Below are 20,683 nucleotides of genomic sequence, written 5' to 3' on the forward strand. Positions count from 1 at the left end.
CATTCATCTACTGATGGACATTTAGGTTGCTTCCATATCTTGGCTATTCTAAATAGTGCAGCGATAAACATAGGGGTGCATCTGTCTTTTTCAAACTGGAGTGCTGCATTCTTGGGGTAAATTCCTAGAAGTGGAATTCCTGGGTCAAATGGTATTTTTTTTGAGCATTTTGAGGAACCTCCATAGTGCTTTCCACAATGGTTGAACTAATTTACATTCCCACCAGCAGTGTAGGAGGGTTCCCCTTTCTCCACAACCTCGCCAACATTTGTTGTTGTTTGTCTTTTGGATGGTAGCCATCCTTACTGGTGTGAGGTGATATCTCACTGTGGTTTTAATTTGCATTTCTCTGATGACAAGCGATGTGGAGCATCTTTTCATGTGTCTGTTGGCAATCTGAATTTCTTCTTTAGAGAACTGTCTATTCAGCTCCTCTGGACATTTTTTAGTTGGATTATTTGCTTTTTGTTTGTTGAGGTGCATGAGAACTTCATATATTTTGGATGTCAACCCTTTATCAGATCTGTCATTTATGAATATATTCTCCCATTCTGTAGGATACCTTTTTGTTCTATTGATGGTGTCCTTTTCTGTACAGAAGCTTTTCAGCTTGATATAGTTCCACTTGTTCATTTTTGCTTTTGTTTCCCTTGCCTGGGGAGATATGTTCAAGAAGAGGTCACTCATGTTTATGTCTAAGAGATTTTTGCCTATGTTTTTTTCTAAGAGTTTTATGGTTTCATGACTTACGTTCAAGTCTTTGATCCATTTCGAATTTACTTTTGTGTATGGGGTTAGACAGTGATCCAGTTTCATTCTCTTACATGTAGCTGTCCAGTTTTGCCAGCACCATCTGTGGAAGAGACTTTCCTTTCCCCACTGTATGTCCATGGCTCCTTTATCGTATATTAATTGACCATATATGTTTGGGTTAATGTTTGGAGTCTCTATTCTGTTCCATTGGTCTGTGGCTCCGTTCTTGTGCCAGTATCAAATTGTCTTGATTACTGTGGCATTGTAGTAGAGCTTGAATTTGGGGAGTGGGATCCTCCCACTTTATTCTTCCTTCTCAGGATTGTTTAAGCTATTCACGGTCTTTGGTGTTTCCATATGAATTTTTGAACTATTTGTTCCAGTTCATTGAAGAATGCTGTTGGTAATTTGATAGGGATTGCATCGAATCTGTATATTGTTTTGGGCAGGATGGCTATTTTGACAATATTAATTCTTCCTAGCCAGGAGCATGGGATGAGTTTCCATTTGTTAGGGTCCTCTTTAATTTCTCTTAAGAATGTCTTGTAGTTTTCAGGGTATAGGTCTTTCACTTCCTTGGTTAGATTTATTCCTAGGTATTTTATTCTTTTTGATGCTATTGTGAATGGAATTGTTTTCCTGATTTCTCTTTCTATTAGTTCATTATTAGTGTATAGGAAAGCCACAGATTTCTGTGTGTTAATTTTTTATGCTGCAACTTTGCTGAATTCGGATGTTAGTTCTAGTAGTTTTGCAGTGGAGTCTTTAGGGTTTTTAATGTACAATATCATGTCATCTGCAAATAGTGACAGTTTGACTTCTTGTTTACCAGTCTGGATTTCCTGTATTTCTTTGTTTTGTCTGATTGCCGTGACTAGGACCTCCAGTACTACGTTAAATAAAAGTGGGGAGAGTGGGCATCCCTGTCTTGTTCCCAATCTCAGAGGAAAAGCTTTCAGCCTCTCGCTATTCAGTATGATGTTACCTGTGGGTTGATCATATATGGCCTTTATTATGTTGAGGTACTTGCTGTCTATGCCCATTTTGTTGAGAGTTTTTATCATGAATGGATGAATTTTGTCGAATGCTTTTTCAGCATCTATGGGGATGATCTTGTGGTTTTTGCCCTTCTTTTTGTGGATGTGGTGCTGTGGATGGATTTTTTAATGTTGTACCATCCTTGCATCCCTGGGATGAATCCCGCTTGGTCATGGTTTATGATCCTCTTGATGTTTTTTTGAATTCGGTTTGCTAATATTTTGTTGAGTATTTTTGCATCTATGTTCATAAGGGTTATTGGTCTGCAGTTTTCCTTTTTTGGTGGGGTCTTTGCCTGGTTTTGGTATTAGGGTGATGTTGGCTTCATAGAATGAGTTTGGGAGTATTCCCTCCTCTTCTATTTTTTGGAAAACTTTAAGGAGAATGGGTATTATGTCTTCTCTGTATGTCTGATAAAATTCCGAGGTGAATCTATATGGCCCGGGGGTTTTGTTCTTGGGTAGTTTTTTGATTACAGCTTCAAATTTGTTGCTGATAATTGATCTGTTTAGATTTTCTGTTTCTTTCTGTGTCAGTCTAGGAAGGTTGTATTTCTCTAAGAAGTTGTCCATTTCTCCTAGGTTTTCCAGCTTGTTAGTGTATAGGTTTTCATAATAGTCTCTAATAATTCTTTGTATTTCTGTGGGGTCCGTCGTGATTTTTCCTTTTTCGTTTCTGATTCTGTTGATGTGTGTTGATTTTCTTTTTCTCTTAATAAGTGTGGCTAGAGACTTATCTGTTTTGTTTATTTTCTCGAAGAACCAGCTCTTGGTTTCATTGATTTTTTTCTAGTGTTTTATTCTTCTCAATTTTATTTATTTCTTCTCTGATCTTTATTATGTCCCTCCATCTGCTGACCTTAGGCCTCATTTGTTCTTCTTTTTCCAATTTTGATAATTGTGACATTAGGCTATTCATTTGGGATTGTTCTTCCTTCTTCAAGTGTGCCTGGGTTGCTATATACTTTCCTCTTAAGACTGCTTTCACTGTGTCCCACAGAAGTTGGGGCTTAGTGTCATTTGTTTCCATATATTGCTGGATCTCCATTTTAATTTGGTCATTGATCCATTCATTATTTAGGAGCATGTTGTTAAGCCTCCATGTGTTCGTGAGCCTTTTTGCTTTCTTTGTACAATTTATTTGTAGTTTCATACCTTTGTGGTCTGAAAAGTTGGTTGGTAGGATTCCAATGTTTTTGGATTTATTGAGGCTCTTTTTGTGGCCTAGTATGTGGTCTATTCTAGAGAATGTTCCATGTGCACTTGAATCCTGTTGCTTTTGGATGTAGAGTTCTATAGATGTGTATTAGGTCCATCTGTTCCAGTGTGTGTCCTTACTTATTTTCTGTCTGGTGGATCTCTCCTTTGGAGTGAGTGGTGCATTGAAGTCTCCCAAAATGAATGCATTGCATTATATTTCCTCCTTGAATTCTGTTAGTATTTGTTTCACATATGTTGATGATCCTGTATTGGGTGCATGTATATTTATAATGGTTATATCCTTTTGTTGTACTGAGCTCTTAATCATTATGTAATGTCCTTCTTTATCTCTTGTCACTTTCTTTGTTTTGAAGTCTATTTTGTCTGATACTAGTATTGCAACACCTACTTTTTTCTCAATGTTGTTTGCATGAAATATCTTTTTCCGTCCCTTGACTTTTAATCTTTGCATGTCTTTGCATTTGAGGTGAGTCTCTTGTAAGCAGCATATTGATGGGTCTTGCTTTTTTATCCATTCTATTACTCTGTGTCTTTTGATTGGTGCATTCAGTCCATTTACATTTAGGGTGATTAATGAAAGATATGTTCTCATTGCCATTGCAGGCTTTCAGTTTGTGGCTATGAAAGGTTCAAGGTTTGCTTCTTTACTATCTTACTGTCTAACTTAACTCAATTATTGAGCTATTATAAACACAGTGTGATGATTCTTTATTTTTCTCCCTTCTTATTCCTCCTCCTCCATTCTTCATATGTTGGGTGTTTTGTTCTGTGCCCTTTTTAGGAGTGTTCCCATCTATAGCAGTCCCTCTAAGATACCCTGTAGAGGTGGTTTGTGAGAGGCAAATTCCCTCAACTTTTGCTTGTCTGGGAATTGTTTAATCCCTCCTTCATATTTAAATGATAATCGTGCTCAATACAGTATCCTTGGTTCAAGGCCCTTCTGTTTCATTGCATTAAGTATATCATGCCATTCTCTTCTGGCCTGTAAGGTTTCTCATGAGAAGTCTGATGATAGCCTGATGGGTTTTCCTTTGTAGGTGACCTTTTTTTTCTCTCTGGCTGCCTTTAATACTCTGTCCTTGTCTTTGATCTTTGCCATTTTAATTATTATGTGTCTTGGTGTTTCCCTCCTTGGGTCCCTTGTCATGGGAGTTCTGTGTGCTTCTGTTGTCTGAGAGGCCATTTCCTCCCCTAGTTTGGGGAAGTTTTCAGCAATTATTTCTTCGAAGACACATTCTATCCCTTTTTCTCTCTCTTCTTCTTCTGGTACTCCTATGATGCCAATATTGTTCTATTTTGATTGGTCACACGTTTCTCTTAATATTGTTTTATTCCTGGAGATCCTTTTATGTCTCTGTACGTCAGCTTCTCTGCCTTCCTGTTCTCTGATTTCTAGTCCATTAATGGTCTCTTGCATCTCATCCATTATGCTTTGAAGTTCTTCCAGAGATTGTTTTATTTCTATATTCTCCCTCCTTAGTTCTTGCATATTTCACTGCAAGTCCATCAGCATGGTTATGACTTTTGTTTTGAATTCTTTTTCAGGAAGATTGGTTAAATCCAATATGTTACAGATTCCTTCTCAGAAGAGGATGTGGAAGATGTCTGGGTTAGCCCGGTCTGGATCCCTCTCCCTCCCCAGTGTGACTCCTCTCCCACTGGGAGCTGGGGGGAGGGGCACTTTGTCCCGTCCAGCTGGGGCTTGTATCTTACCCCCTTCGCCACGTCCATGTTTCGATTATCTATCTGTCGTCTCTCTATTGCTTAAGACTTTTTACCATGGAACCTTGGTTTTTGCAAATTCTGTAATAACTCCTTAAAATACCCAGAGAGCTACATTCCTCCATCATTCCTAGTTAGCTACCTAATTACTCCCACATTTAAGCTGCTTATATATGCATAGCCTTGACTGCACCTTTTCATAAGGCAGAAAGAACAGAAGGAAGGAAGTCAAGGCAGGTGGGTGGGAGGGAAACAATATATTCTAAAATTTATAGTATTTTGCAGTTTACAAGAGCACGTCCCATATGTAATTCTAATTAGATTCACAATGATACCGCAAATCAGATAGGAAAGGTGTTATTACCTCTATATTTTTAGAGAAAAGAAGAGAAATGGGGGCCTTATTTCCATTTTTCCCATCTTGCATTAAAAAAAAATAGTAAGGTGACTGCCTTTCTCTATCATTCTGGTTTCAACCAAAAACAAACCTATGTTGCTATATTAAGCTATTCTGATTTCACCTCTCTGTCACATCTGTTTGTAAATAGACTCTTAACTTCTAGATATGATTGCCCCCATACCTATTTAAAAAGAAAACAAAAAAATCAAAATTAATAAATAAAGCTCACACTGGCACCTTTATTCTCTCTTCCCTATTTATCCAGATTTAAAAAGAGAGGAAAAAAAGAAAGAAGGAACAACAGCAAGATGGACAATGAATCTCCCAAATATGCCTATTTACCACACTATTCCCTTTTAGAACATTCTCCAAAGTGAAAGAAAACCCAAAACCTCTCTGTATTCCCTTTTCTCTTGCTGTTACTATTGTACATTGTAAAGTATAAGCTCATAAAAGAATATTAAATGATACATAAAGATATTCATGATCTATTAAATGAAAATTAAAAACCGGATTACAAGACAATATGACTGGCTTGATAAAATTTTTGTTAAAAATTCACACTACTTTATATGTATAGGAAAAAGGACTAGGAAGTAGTCATTTTACCAAGGAGTTAACAGATTGTCCAACATTGTGAACTGATGTATGATTTGTATTTTATTCTTATTGCTTACGTGTATTTGTTTTTTTTTCCAGCATAAACATGTACTATTTTCTAGTAATAAAAAGCAAAGAAATTATTTTTGATAAACATAAAACAAGTCCTCAATTATCATGTTAAATTTTATGTAGACATTCATGCATATAGGATAAAGGCATTAACATTTAAATATCCTCATCATTCTTATCTTTCCTATTTGCCCTTCAATCTGTGTTCAGATGCCCCTATCCCCAAAAGCCTTGCATGTGACTTCCTGGCCTAGGCTGTCGCCTTTGCCATACACTTCCAGAGCACCCTGTCATTACCTCTTCTTAACACCCATCCCTTTGTATTATAGTGACATATATAATTATATCTGAGATCTTAAACTCTGTGGTATTAGGAGCTCAATTTTTCTTTTTGTCAGCCTGTGTTAAAACAGTGCCTGACACCTTGTATATGTTCAACAAATATTTGTTGAATTAAATGTGTTTTATCTTTAAACTACTTCTTGGGTGGCAGTAGCAGTGGGGACAGAGTTTGGGATATGTCTGAAGGCTCAGGGATTCTGTGATTCCAGTAAATCTAGGGTCTATTTCCTTCACTGTGTTCCACCTCATGCTGTACTGACCAGTGTGTAGAATGTACCCTTAGTTATTTCCCTTTCAGAATACCTGGGTGAATTATGTCAGCAAGTTCACCACTACCTGGTAGGTCAGTCAGAGACTTCATAATGGACATGAGGCATCTTAGGAGGCTGAGCAGTACATAGCTAGAAAAACCCAAACATCCTTAGAGTCTGGTTTGTTGAATAAACAGGTCAGCCTGAAATCTCTCTGATGCCTTGAAGCTATTGCTAAACTGCCTAATATGAAAGAGGTTAGAGACCAGCGCTCCTTTGTTTTTTTGCTGGTGCTTGGGTATAAGAAACCAGTTTCTAACAGGATTTGCATTTCTACCAACTAGAATGCCAGTGTGAAGATGCCAACTGAAGATCTGCTCACCTCTGCAATCTGGAGTATGAGGAAGGCTGCAATGGGAGCTTTTCTATGGATCCTGATGATTCCGGTCTCTGCTGACCAATCTGACTCTCAGATGTGCAGCAGATTCTATTCTACCTTCTATTTCCATGTAAGTACCATGTCAGTGGTTCCTGTGCCCAATGAGGGTGAGAGAGGAGATACTCCTAAGAGTAGAAAGACCTGCTAAGTTGATTTCATCTCTTCGTACTAAGAAGACAAACACTATCATTACAGACCCTACAGTTGTACCTTCAAATGAGATCATGATTGAGATCTATAAGGATGGCGGGCTTAGAGGCAGCTTTCACTGCAGAAGCTGATTTCTCTCAGTATCAGTATGCTTGCCCTGATCACCATCTGCATCCTGGGATGAGAGTGCAGAGTAGCACTCCCTACTGGCTTCCTGACAACTCCTGGAATACTGACTAGGGTAACAATGGCTACTTTAAAATCCTCTGAATAGGTCCACTCAGGTTAAGATAAGGAGGTAGTGGGATACAGGGAATACCTTTTATTGATTTTGATAGAAGTCATAAGGTTTTAGCAAATGGCTGATGTGCTTCAGGATTTGAAATAAGCCCCTTTATCACATCAAAGCTGACCTGCTCTAGGACTAGACAGAGCTGTCTTTCACTGAAATTGTCTCCAACCTCTGGCTACATTTCAAACTTCTCTGTTGGTGGATCTTAATGATGTCACCAGTTTGACCCTGAAATTCTCTATTGATAAAGCAAAGTAAGTCCTTTGAAGTCACTAATAGGAACTTTCACATAGACTAGTGCTTTATGTACTGCCTGCTACTCCAACTCCTGCTGCAGTGAACCTCTATACCCTTTCTCCAACAGTAGTATCTAGGGAGCAAAACAGAGTAAGTACTTGACAGAGTAAGGAGAATGAGACTTCAGGTTTTCTTAAAGAAATGAGAAGTATAATTCCTCATGAGAAGGGCTGAAATTTCCACATATGATCAGTCCCACTAAGCTAGTAGTTCCATTTTAGATTCAGGATAGAATTCAACGTTCTAGACAAGGAATGGAAACAGAGATGGAAGAGTCAGTCTTTTACATGAAGAATGCTCCTCTTCTAGGGTCCTCAAATACATTTAGCCTTGTAGTGTGGCATATCACTATTATTTTTTCCCTACATATGATTTTTAAAAATTAATTTATCATTATTTTTATTCACATTGGTTGATCATGTAAATGAAGAATTCTAGAAGTTGCTGGAAGAGCTAGATCAGTTGCAGCCTATGACTTCTATTAGTGAGGATTTAAAAACAACAGAAAACAACTGCTCAGAGATGACAGGGTGGATATTTGACTGACTAACTCAACAACCTGTATTAGTGAAGCAAAACTCATTTGAAAGAGAATAACTCCTTCTCCTCTACCTGTTTCTTCATTATCTTCATTGTCTCCCCTTCCTTTCTTCACTATAATAATTCTTTAATGAATGTCCTGAATCCTTATTTAAATATTAACTGTCTCTATATAGGAAAATATGTAAGATCAAATCAAGCTACAAGTTGTTATTAGGAAAACATATTTGACCTAAAGCCTGGAGACGTTTGCTGTTATTTAAAACTCAATTTTTATGTGTCTTTGGTGACCATAGGCCCAAGGATGTTACATATAGTCCATAGAGTGATCATTCTATTATAAAAATTGCAGGGTTCAACTAATAGTCTCTTCAAAGCTCATATCACTGATGATATCTCCCAAAAGCTGATTTACTTTGCTGTCAGTGCCAATACAATGATTCTGTGAGTTATCTGAGCTGGTGTGGCTCCAACTATTTTATTTTATCAATTTGTCATCAGCCTCTATGTGAAGCAGACACAGGTCTGATTGTTTTTCTCTGACATTTCAGCTCAAGCTACTTTGTTTGACTTCTTTGCCTTTGGGTTTTTGCTTCAAGATACACTGTTTGATTTCTAGATGAACTTCTCAACACCATGCTTTGACCTGTGAAAATTCTTGGAACATCAGGAAAATTTGACATATTTTATCACTCTTTCCTAACTGAAACACTTTCTTCACATTGCTGCCGAAATGCTCCACTTCCTGATTTTACTTCTATATCTGTGTCTGATCTGGTTCAGGTACCTTTTGTACTATATCTCTTGGACATTTGTTTTCATATTGTAAATGAATATCTGATGGTGAAGTCACAATTGGGCTTTGGACATTTTTTAATGAGATATAGAAATTTCATTTATGAAATTAAGAAATGTCATCCAAACTCAACTGATAGCCCTTTCATGGCAAGAGGTTATCTTCAACAACAGTACCAACAGAAGTTCATCAATCTCAACATTAGACCTTTTACTTTGTTCTGCCATTGTCTATAATATATATCCCAGTACAGATCATTTAATCTGTGAGAGAGGCAGGTGATAGAGGGACATATGCAGGTAGAGTTCAGGGCCCCTGTAAGTTTCAAGGCCCTTGAAAGTTTCAAGAAGCTTCAGTGTCCTTGTAAGTTTTAAGAAGCTTCAGGATCATTGTAAGTTCCAAATCTTATAAGTTTCAAAAAGCTCCAAGTCAGAAAGACCTCACCTCTGATTGGTTATGCCCTGTGCAAATGAAGCATTGTACTTTCAGCCAATTAAGAGTGGGTTGTGATGTCATCAGTTCAGTTCTCTATTTGGTCTTGGGAGGGTGGGACTTCCTTCTCTTAGGAGGCAATATAAACCCCAGATCCCACAGCCTTAATGGCTTCTGCCCTTGGAGCATCACCTGAGTAATAAGAGCTTTCTCTCTTCACTCTTTAAAAGAGTTTTGCTCGTTGCTCTGTACTCTTGTCTGCTTAATTCATTCTTTATCACCTCTGAGACATGATCCTGGGAAAAACAGAAGCATTCTCAGCTGGTAACATGAGTATATGAAAAATACTTTTTATTTTCATAAATCTGTTTTATATCTGTACCTGCCTTTCCACACATTCTGAAAGTTTGCTACTTGCCACCCTAAGTAGTATTTCTTCTTCTTTACTCTGATGAGTTATTCTGCCTTTTGTTTCTTTTTAAAATAATATATTTTTTACTTAAAAAAACTAGTTTATTAGACTAGAAGCAATTAAAGATGGCAGCATGAGAGGTGAGACAGAGGACTCCTCACAAAACCACATATAATACGAAAATATAGTTAACACAACTAATCCTAAAAGAGCAACAGGAAAGAAGGCTGCCCCACACTGCATACACCTGGAGAACAGAAGAGACCTCACAAAACAGGACACCAGGGCCGCTCCCCTGTGACCCCCAATATCATTCCATTTGGGGCTGAGCAGCTCGAGAGAGTAGAGCTTCTGGGCACTAGAGGGCTTCACATACAAATATGAAATGTCTAAGGAACCTGGTTCAAACCAAAATCTCAGAAACACCAGAAAAAGGACCAAGTGAAACAGAACTCACAGATCTTCCTGAAAGAGACTTCAAAATAAAAATCATAAACATGCTCATGGAAGTACATAAAAATACTCAAGAAATCAGGGACGAATTTAGGGCACAGATTCAATCATTAAGAAATTACATTACTTAAATGAAATGTACGAGGGATATAAAAGTAGATTAGATGTAGTAGAAAAGACAGTAAATGGAATGAAATTAGAGAAGAGGAATACAAAGAAGCTGAGGAACATGAGAGAAAAAATGATCTCTAGGAATGAAAGAATATTGAGAGAACTCTGCAACCAATCCAAGTGGAACAATATTCACATTATAAGGGTACTAGAAGAAGAAGAAATAAAAGGGGATACAAAGTGTGTTTGAAGGGGTAATTGCTGAAGAGTTCTCCAACCTAGGGAAGGAGATAGTCTCTCAGGCTATAGAGGTGCACAGATATTCCAACACAAGGGACCCAAGGAAGGCAACACCAAGACATATAATAATTAGAATGGCAAATATCAAGGATAAGGACAGACTTTTAAAAGCAGCTAGAGAGAGAAAAATATCACATACAAAGGAAAAACTATCAAGCTATCATCAGAAACTGTACAGGCCAGAAGGGAACAGCATGATGTATTTAATGCAATGAAACAGAAATGAAACAGAAGTGCCTCAAACCAAGAATACTCTACCTGGCAAGATTATCATTTAAATTTGAAAGGGGGAACAAACAATTTCCAGATAAGCAAAAGCTGACATAAATTACCTTCCACAAACTACCTTGACAGTGTATTTTGGAGGGCAGTGCTATAGATGGAAGTGTTCCTAAGGCTAAATAGCTGTCATCAGGTGAAATAAAAGCACAGTAAAGAAAGTAGAACAATAAGAACAATTAATTACTAAGCAGATGCAAAATCAAATCAATTAACCCCAAAGTCAATAAAGGGATAGACAAAAAGAGTAAAGGCTATGATACCTAATATATACAGAATGGAGGAGGAATAAAAAGGAGGAAAAAAAAGAACCATTAGGTTGTGTTTGTAATAGCATACTAAGTGAGTTTAATTAGTTACATAGTAAGGAAGTTACCCCCGAAGCTATGGTAACCACGAATCTAAAGCCTGCAATGGCAATAAGTACATACCTATTGATAATCACCCTTAAATAGTCTGAATGCACTGATTAAAAGACACAGAGTCCATGAATGGATAAAAAGACAAGGCCTATCTATTACAAGAGATTCACTTCAAATCCAAAGACATACATAACACTAAAAACAAAGGGAAAGAAAAAGATATTTCATGTAACAAATAGGGAGAAAAAAGCAGGAGTTGTAGTACTTGTATCAGACAAAATAGACTTCAAAACAAAGAAACTCACAAGAGACAAAGAAGGACTTTACATAATAATAAAGAGGTCAGTCCAACAAGAGGATATAACCATTATAAATATCTATGCACCCAACACAGGATCACCTACATATGTGAAAAAAATACCAACAGAATTAAAAGGGGAAATAGAATGCAATGCATTCATTTTAGGGCACTTCAACACACCACTCACTCCAAAGGACAGATCAGCCAGACAGAAAATAAGTAAGGCCACAGAGGCACTGAAAAACAAATTAGAACAGATGGACCTAACAGACATCTACAGAACTCTACACCCAAAAGCAACAGAATACACATTCTCCTCAAGTGCACATGGAACATTTTCAAGAATAGATCATATACTAGGCCGCACATATAGCCTCAGTAAATTCAAAAAGATTAAAATTGTACCAACCAGCTTATCAGCCCACAAAGGTATGAAACTAGAAATAAATTAAATAAAGAAAATGAAAAATCCCACAAACACATGGAGGCTTAACAACATGCTCCTAAATAATTAATGGCTTAGTGGCCAAATAAAAATGGAGATCAAGCAATATATGGAGACAAATGACAATAATAATTCAACATTGCAAAATCTGGTGGATGCAGGAAAGGCTGTCCTAAGAGGGAAGTATATTGCAATACAGGCCTACCTCAGGAAAAACAAACAATCCCAGATGAACAGGCTAAATTCTCAATTAACAAAACTAGACAAAGAAGAACAAAAGAGGCCAAAAGTCAGTAGAAGGAAGGGCATAATAAAGATTAGAGCATAAATAAATAAAATCAAGAAGAACAAAACAATAGAAAGAATCAATGAAAGCAGGAGTTGTTTATTCAAGCAAATAAGCAAAATAGATAAACCCCTAGCCAGACTTATCAATAAAAAAAGAGAATCTACACAAACAGAATCAGAAATGAGACAGGAAAAATCACTACAAACACCACAGAAATACAAAGAATTATTAGAGACTATGAAAAATTATATGCTAACAAACTGGACAACCTAGAAGAATTGAACAACTTTCTACAAAAATACAATTTTCCAATGCTGATCCAGAAAGAAACAGAAAATCTGAACAGACCAAGTAACAGCAATGAAATTGAATTGGAAATCAAAAAACTACCTAAGAACAAACCCCCGACCCAGATGGCTTCACCACTGAATTTTATCAAACATTTAGTGAAGACCTAGTGCCCATCCTCCTTAAAGTTTTCCAAAACCTAGAAGACAAGGGAATACTCCCAAATTCATTCTATGAGGCCAACATCACTCTAATACCAAAAGCAGTCAAAGACTCCACAGAAAAAGAAAATTACAGACCAATATCCCTGATGAACATGGCAGCAAAAATATTCAACAAAGTGCTAGGAAACCGAATTCAAAAATATATCAAAAAGTTATCCATCATGTTCAAGTAGGATTTACTCCAGGAATGCAAGGATGGTACAACATTTGAAAATTCATCAACATCATCCACCACATCAACAAAAAGAAGGACAAATACCACATGATCATTTCCATAGATGCTAAAGAAGCATTTGACAAAATTTAAAATCCATTCATGATAAAAAGTGTCAAAAATGGGCATAGAGCAAAAGTACCTCAATATAATAAAGGCCATATATGACAAACCCACAGCCAACATCATACTTAACAGCAAGAAGCTGAAAGTTTTTCCTTCTTATCCTTCAAGATTGTGAACAAGACAAGGATACCGACTCTCCCCACTTTCATTCTACATAGTACTGGAGGTCCTAGCCATGGCAATCAGACAGCACAGGGAATAAAAGGCATCCAGATTAGTAAGGAAGAAGTTCAACTGTCCCTGTTTGCAGATGACATGATATTGTACATAAAAAACCCTAAAGTATCCACTCCAAAACTATTAGATTTAATATCTGAATTCAGCAAAGTTGTGGGATTCCAAATTAATACACAGAAATCTGTTGCATTCCTATACATTAACAATGAACTAGCAGAAAGAGAAATCAGGAAAACAATTCCACTCACAATTGTATCAAAAAGAATAAAAAACCTAGGAATAAACCTAACCAAGGAAGTGAAAGACCGATACTCTGAAAACTACAATACACCCATGAGAGATATTAATGAAGACACCAATAAATGAAAATGCATCCAGTGCTCATGAATAGGAAGAATTAATATTGTCAAAATGGCCATCCTGCCTAAAGAAATCTACAGATTCAATGAAATCCCTATCAAAATACCAGCAACATTCTTCTTTGAACTAGAGCAAATAGTTCTAAAATTTATATGGAACCAGAAAAGACCCCAAATATCCAAAGCAATCCTGATATGGAAGAATAAAGCAGGGGGCATTATGTTCCCTGACTTCAAGCTCTACTACAAAGCCACAGTAATCAAGACAATTTAGTACTGGCAGAAGAACAGACCCATAGACCAGTGGAACAGACTAGAGAACCCAGAGATAAACTCAAGCATATATGGTCAATTAACATCCCATAAAGGAGTCATGTATATACAATGGGGAAATGATAGTCTCTTCTATAGCTGTAGTTGGCAAAAGTGAACAGCTACATGCAAGAGAATGAAACTGGATGATTCTCTAACTCCATACACAAAAGTAAATGACATAGATCAAAGACCTGAATGTAAGTCATGAAACCATAAAACTCCTAGACAAAAACACAGGCAAAAATCTCTTGAATATAAATATGAGAAACTTTTTCATGAACATATCTCCTTGGGAAAGGGCAACAAAATAAATAATGAACAAATGGGACTATATCAAGTTAAAAAGCTTCTGTACAGCAAAACACACCATCAGAGGAACAAAACGTCATCCTACATTATGGGAGAATATATTTGTAAATGACATATTCAACAAGGGTTAAGATCTAAAATATATGAAGAATTCAAACACCTCAATACCTAATAAGCCAATAAACTTATTAAAAAATAGGTGGAGGATATGAACAGACACTTCTCCAAAGAAAAAATTCAGATGTTCAACAGGCATATGAAAAGATGCTCTATATGGCAAATTATCAGGGAAATGCAAATTAAAACCTCAATGAGATATCATCTCACACCAGTTAGGATGGCCAACATCAAAAAGACTAGGAACAACAAATGCTGGTGAGTATGCAGAGAAAGGAGAACCCTCCTACACTGCTGGTGGGAATGTAAACTAGTTCAACCATTGTGGAAGCAATATGGAGGTTCCTCAAAAAACTAAAAATAGAAATACCATTTGACCCAGGAATTCCAGTCCTATGAATTTACCCGAAGGGAACAACTTCTCAGATTCAAAAAGATATGCACCCCTATGTTTATCACAGCACTATTTACAACAGCCAAGATATAGAAGCAACCTAAGTGTCCATCAGTAGATGAATGGATAAAGAAAATGTGGTACATATACACAATGGAATACTATTCAGCCATAAGATAAATACAAATCCTACCATTTGCAGCAACATGAATGGAGCTAGAGGGTATTATGCTTGGTGAAATAAGTCAGGCAGAGAAAGAGAAATACCAAATAATTTCCCTCATTTGTGGAGTATAATAATGAAGCAAAACTGAAGGAACAAAATAGCTGCAGACTCACAGACTCCAAGAAGGGACTAGTGGTTATCAAAAGGGAGGGGTGAGGGCAGGCAGGTGGGAGGGAGGGTGAAAGGGATTTTGGGGTTTTATGATTAATACACATGGTGTGTGGGGGGTCAAGGGGAAGATATTGTAGCTCAGAGAAGACCAACAGGTACTCTGTGGCATCTTACTACACAGATGGACAGTGACTGCAATGGGGTATGGAGGGGGGACTCGATAATAAGGGTGAATGTAATAACCACATTGCTTTTCTTGTGAAACCTTCATAAGAGTGTATATCAATGATACCTTAATAAAATAAATGAGGGACTTTTCAGGCAGAGAAAGACAAAAAAGAAAAAAGTAATTTATTTGTTGTCACAAGTCAAACTACATAGAATTATACTTAAAAATTAATGTGCTCCTCTTTCCTCTCTCAATCCATTTTCACTTCATGTCCCTATACTTTGATGAGGTAACCAATATTAATGAAGTGTTGTATGCAAATTTATGATGATAATATTTTTGAAATAATTACCCATGAGCTTCTCTTTTCAGTCATCTGTTTTTTTTTCCATCCTTACTGCCATTGAGAAGAAATGTTAAATGCAAGTTGGGAAAAAAGCAAATAGGAAGTTCAAGAAGGTCATCAAGGTCTGGGAGAGAAGTATTCAATACCTCCTATATTTCCTGAAGAGGAACCTTGAATAATAATACAGAAAGGTAAGGACAAGAGAGAGAAAAGATCACCCTGATTTTCCCATGGAGTCAAGGTTGGCATGGCAGGGATTTCCAAGTGTCCCATGAGCCTAAGGAAGGCTGTGGAAGAAAACTCAGACATAAACTCGAACCCTTCACTGCATTTGTCCCCTTTAAGAAGTTACTTGTTAGTACAGTCACTGCAGGAGGAGGCTTTGAGGTGAATATCTTGCTTGTGGCAAAGTGGGGTAGTAGACATACTTCTGAAGACTCCCTGATATTGAGACACTGTAGAAAGGATATAGAACTGGGTATCCAAAGGCATTACCAGTGCCACATGACTGCAGTATCATCTAGGGATCAGCAGTGTACAAAACAAATCTGTCTGGCAACAGCAGCGGAACAGACCTTGTGATTCATCATTTCTGCAGATGATATTTTGATGCTCAGTACCAAAACAAAACCAATCAATCATATCACATCAGAAACCAGTGAAAACCTAGAAAAAATTGTGTACTTACAAATGTCCCCTCCCCTATCACCATGAGAATTCATAAACATTTCTCACCACACAGATACTGGCACTGCAAGGAGGGCATTCTGGGAAGCTTCAAAATGTACCCCAAAGAGTAACTAAAAAGAGCCAGTTCTTCGTGTTTGTGTGTGAACATGTGGAAAGTCACTTAAGTTCTGTGTACCTCAGTTGATAGGTACAGGCACAGGATAATAGCAGTACCTACCTCATAATGTTACTGTGAAGAATAAATGAATTACATATTTAAAGCACTTAGAATAGTGCCTGGTGCATAGTAGGAGCTGCATAAAAGTTCTGTATTATTCAGCTGGGGCAGACTAGCATCTCTTTACTTGACAGAAATAATTTTCTACCACCAAATCCTCTCTCTTTAACTACACAGTGGAGAGGAGACTATAGGTTAGATGGGTTGTAAAAGCTAAAGTACTTTGCAAATCTACGTTGTAGATTCTTATTCTTTTATCTTAAATAAAAATGGGATTTCTTTTAATATCTATAGATACTCCCAATTTATTAATATATCAGAACTTAGTCAATATATTTGAATTCACACTATTGCTATCTTTCATGAGTTCATAACTTTTAATATTTTCTTTTGCCTTTGTTTTCAGATAATCAGGTTTAATAATTTTTTATCTATCTTTTACATTAAGTGCATTTCACCACAGATATTGAGGAAAATTGTAATAATAAAGTGTAGCAAATTCTAGCTCCTATTTACACATACATGAATAGAGACAATCTTGCATAAGAGAAGTTTCTCTTAACAGAGATATTTAAAATGATCAAAGACTGTTCCAGTCCAAATCTCATTAGCACAAACTTTGAGCACTGACTTGATGTAGTACATTTCTTCATTAATCACAAAGGGAAGAGCTGTTAGATTTTCATTTGAAAACCGGTGTCAAGTAATGAGCATATATTTATTTAACAAAGACACGGTGTTGACAACTGAGAGCTGTATTCCTTTGGAACACAATCCTCGAGGCTTATAAAAATCCCTAAAACAAAGCAGGTATTGGTCACAAATAGAGAACACTTTCTTAAGAAGCAAATTTATTTTTAAGTTAGTTTTAGCGTTTTGTGAAATTTTTAAGATGCTCAGAGTTTATTCAGTGATGGACCACAGAAGAGATGGTTTTAAGACTTTGAAACATGCTGAATTCTCACCAGGAATCTGCCAGTAATTTTAGAAAGTGGTCTGTCTAAACTTTTATATAGACACCTCCTATTTAGAAACTGAGTGGTAAGAAGACAATCTGAAGACTTCATGCAAACCTAGAAAATATGTTTGTGGATTAGCAAAAGACATTGGTTTCTGAATGGCTCCTTGGAAGCTGGTTTTGTTGGGTAGCTTATGTAAAAGGATTAAATAGCATACTCAGTGTATTGGTTATTTCATGTTTCCATTTGTTTCTATTTTCCATCGCTCTTTTAACATTGCAGGGTTTTTTGCAAAAGTAATTTATGTCAATTGAAGGAACTTCAAAAATCTTTCATATTATTACAAACCATAGCTATACAATAATAATTGCTAACATTTTTTTGAGCAACCACCATGTGTCAAGCACTACTCTATGTAATTCATATGTATTATTTAATTTAATCTTAAATCTTATAACAAACTGTTGAGGTAGATACTGTTGTTGTTATTCCCATTTTAGAGATGAGTAAAACAAGGCACAGAATGATTGAGTGATATGTTCCAGATCATGATGGTAGTGTGCTGTGGTGATCAACTCAATTTGTAATTATCATTATTCTTAGATTTCATTTTTCTAGGTTTTAGATGACTAGAGGATCAGAGACATTTGATACTTCATGGGACAGATAAAGGAAAATGTGTAGAGGGCTTTCATGTATGTGTGCTTTTGCTTTTCTTCTACTTTTAGGAGGCAGTATTTTGTTGAATAGATGTTAAGAGTCTACGCTCTGGGGTTTGAGATGTGAATCTGTCCTCCACCTCCATCTTTCCATATGGGAATATTGCTTTAATCCTCTCAATTTCAGTTTCTTCATCTGTAAAATGGAAATGAATTGTATTTACTTTATGTGAATAAATGACATTCTCCTGTAAATCCCTTAGCTTTATATATTATTCTATTATTATTATTGTTGTTGTTGCTGCTATTTTATATCACTCAACTGGATAAAATGTGCCCTCACCAACTGGATTGTAGCTTCTTAGCTCTGTTACCTGCTACTGACATTAGCTAATCCATTTTGAATACTCTTGCTGACCAGTATAATTGCTCAAAACTCCTTTGCATTATGTCACTGTCTTGCTATAGAAACTATGGTGTTGAATGTAGAGCAGCAAGGCACCAAATTTAGAGCTCTATAGTCCTTGGGTTATATCCTGGAGTAGCAGTTGGGTAACGAGCATCTAGTACAGTACCCATCAGAGAGTAGGCAAGAACAGTTATTGCACATATGAGATAAAAATGCAAATACTTTAAGAAGAAATGTAACAGTAAGTTCCTCCTATAGGCTGTCACTGGTATGAGTTTTCATGGCTTCAGCCAGTAGCTAACAAGAGTTAACAGAAGGTGGAATATGTTCTCAATATTTACTCCTGATGTTAAAGAGGGATTTGTGGAGACACAATTACAAGAGTAATAAGGAAAATTCACTTTCTAAGAGATGGTAGGGTTTTCAGGCATGGTGTGCAGGAATAAAAATTGTCACTCATGTTAAATGTGATGCTATTTTTGTAATCCCTATTATATGTAATCACAGACAGCCACCCAGTCAGTGTTACATATCCGTTCAGCTCGGTGGGCCGGGATACATAGCTCTGCCTATGGGACCTAACGAAAGACATTTTTTCCCTCACCAGCCCCTCTTGAGAGTGAGGACACACACAAATGTCAGTCACAAGTCCTCCTTCTGGGGGCACTGGGAACGGTGTCACAAACCCGAGCAACTCTGCGCTCCCTCCGCTGCCATGGTCCAACAGCCTCCCCCATGCCGCCATCTCAAATGCCGGCAGCAAGAGCAGTGGTGGACAGGGCCATTGCTTCTGGGGTCACCAAATTCACAACACTCACTACACGACTAGAAGGACAGGCACCATGAGAAGGACCACAGCAGAACCATAGCATAGGACACATTTCTAGCAAGAGCAGCAACAAACTGAACTTAGTTACTTAAACGAGAACAGACCCCGCTAAAACTCTGGGAACTCCCCTGTGTCCTCGAATGAAAGACACTGCACACTGCCCACGCTTATCTAAGCTGTTGTAATTAGGCAACCCTTGTTAGAGCCGCTCATCTGTAAAAAGATAGCACATGAAAGGCTGACTGTATTAATTTTTCTTGAAGACTGTGTAGTCACTGCTTGTCAGGAGGGATTTATTTGAATGTGGTAAAGGCCTGGTAAAGTGATGTTTTAATTCTTAATGCTGCACCAGAACCTGAATAGGGAGTGACACTTTCCTTATGGGAAGGGTGGGGTGTACAATGAATGTGAATGACACTTCTTACTCCTAATGTAAATCTAAATGCAGCCATAATTTTGGGTACTGCATGCCATGTAATTCTGAATCATTTGATAATTCACCTTAGAACATTAAAATATATATATAATCAAACAGCCAATTAGTCACCATCCTGGGAGTATATTGAGCCCCAAGGCTAGCATTCCTGTATTAGACGACTTCAGTTTTAGGAGAATCATGACAGTGTGGGAAACAACTTTAAAATGCTGAAATTAAAATTTCTGCTTTAACTGAAATGTTTTTGCTTAACTACTCAATTAGAATATTGTACACCTGATCAGAGTGGGCTCACTATGGATGGCCGTTAATTGCCATTTATAGTCCAGTTTCTTATCTTAATCATAAAATGTTTAGGAATCTATGAAATTTAACTTTAGGAACAAAGCGTTCAGCAGGGTTGATTGATAACTCCTTTTATGTTTTTCTGGTAATCCACAGAAAAAGAAGAACCTTAATTTTTAAGACCAATTTTAGTCATTTTATGACAAAGTTTTTTAATAAATATCTTTTTTCAAAGAAAAGAAAGCACAAAGCAGGCTTTTTTTCCTATATAACAAGAAACATGGAGGCTAATAAAATGAACAAATTGACTAAATGGAAGTCAAATAAAATGAAGTGGAATCAAAATAATTAGCTGTACTCACAGATCAATTTATTTCCAAATAAAATTATAACTTGCTTAGGATAGAAAAGCTACAGTTTCTCTATGAAGAAAGAAAATGATGCATTCCCTTGCTACTAAATTTTCATTGAGTAAGGGTATAATGAAGTTAATAAGTAACCTTTTAAATGAGCTGTTCCTGAAGGAGA

General features: G+C 36.9%; 1 pseudogene; it reads left to right on the forward strand.

Annotated features, from left to right (window-relative positions):
• LOC118972933 (WD repeat-containing protein 20 pseudogene) overlaps nt 1–19,768 on the forward strand; it is a 33,773-nt pseudogene extending 14,005 nt beyond the window's left edge.
• The last annotated feature ends 915 nt before the right edge of the window (nt 19,769–20,683 follow it).

The sequence above is a fragment of the Manis javanica genome, chromosome X, assembly GCF_040802235.1.
Source record: "Manis javanica isolate MJ-LG chromosome X, MJ_LKY, whole genome shotgun sequence".
Classification (NCBI taxonomy): Eukaryota; Metazoa; Chordata; class Mammalia; order Pholidota; family Manidae; genus Manis; species Manis javanica.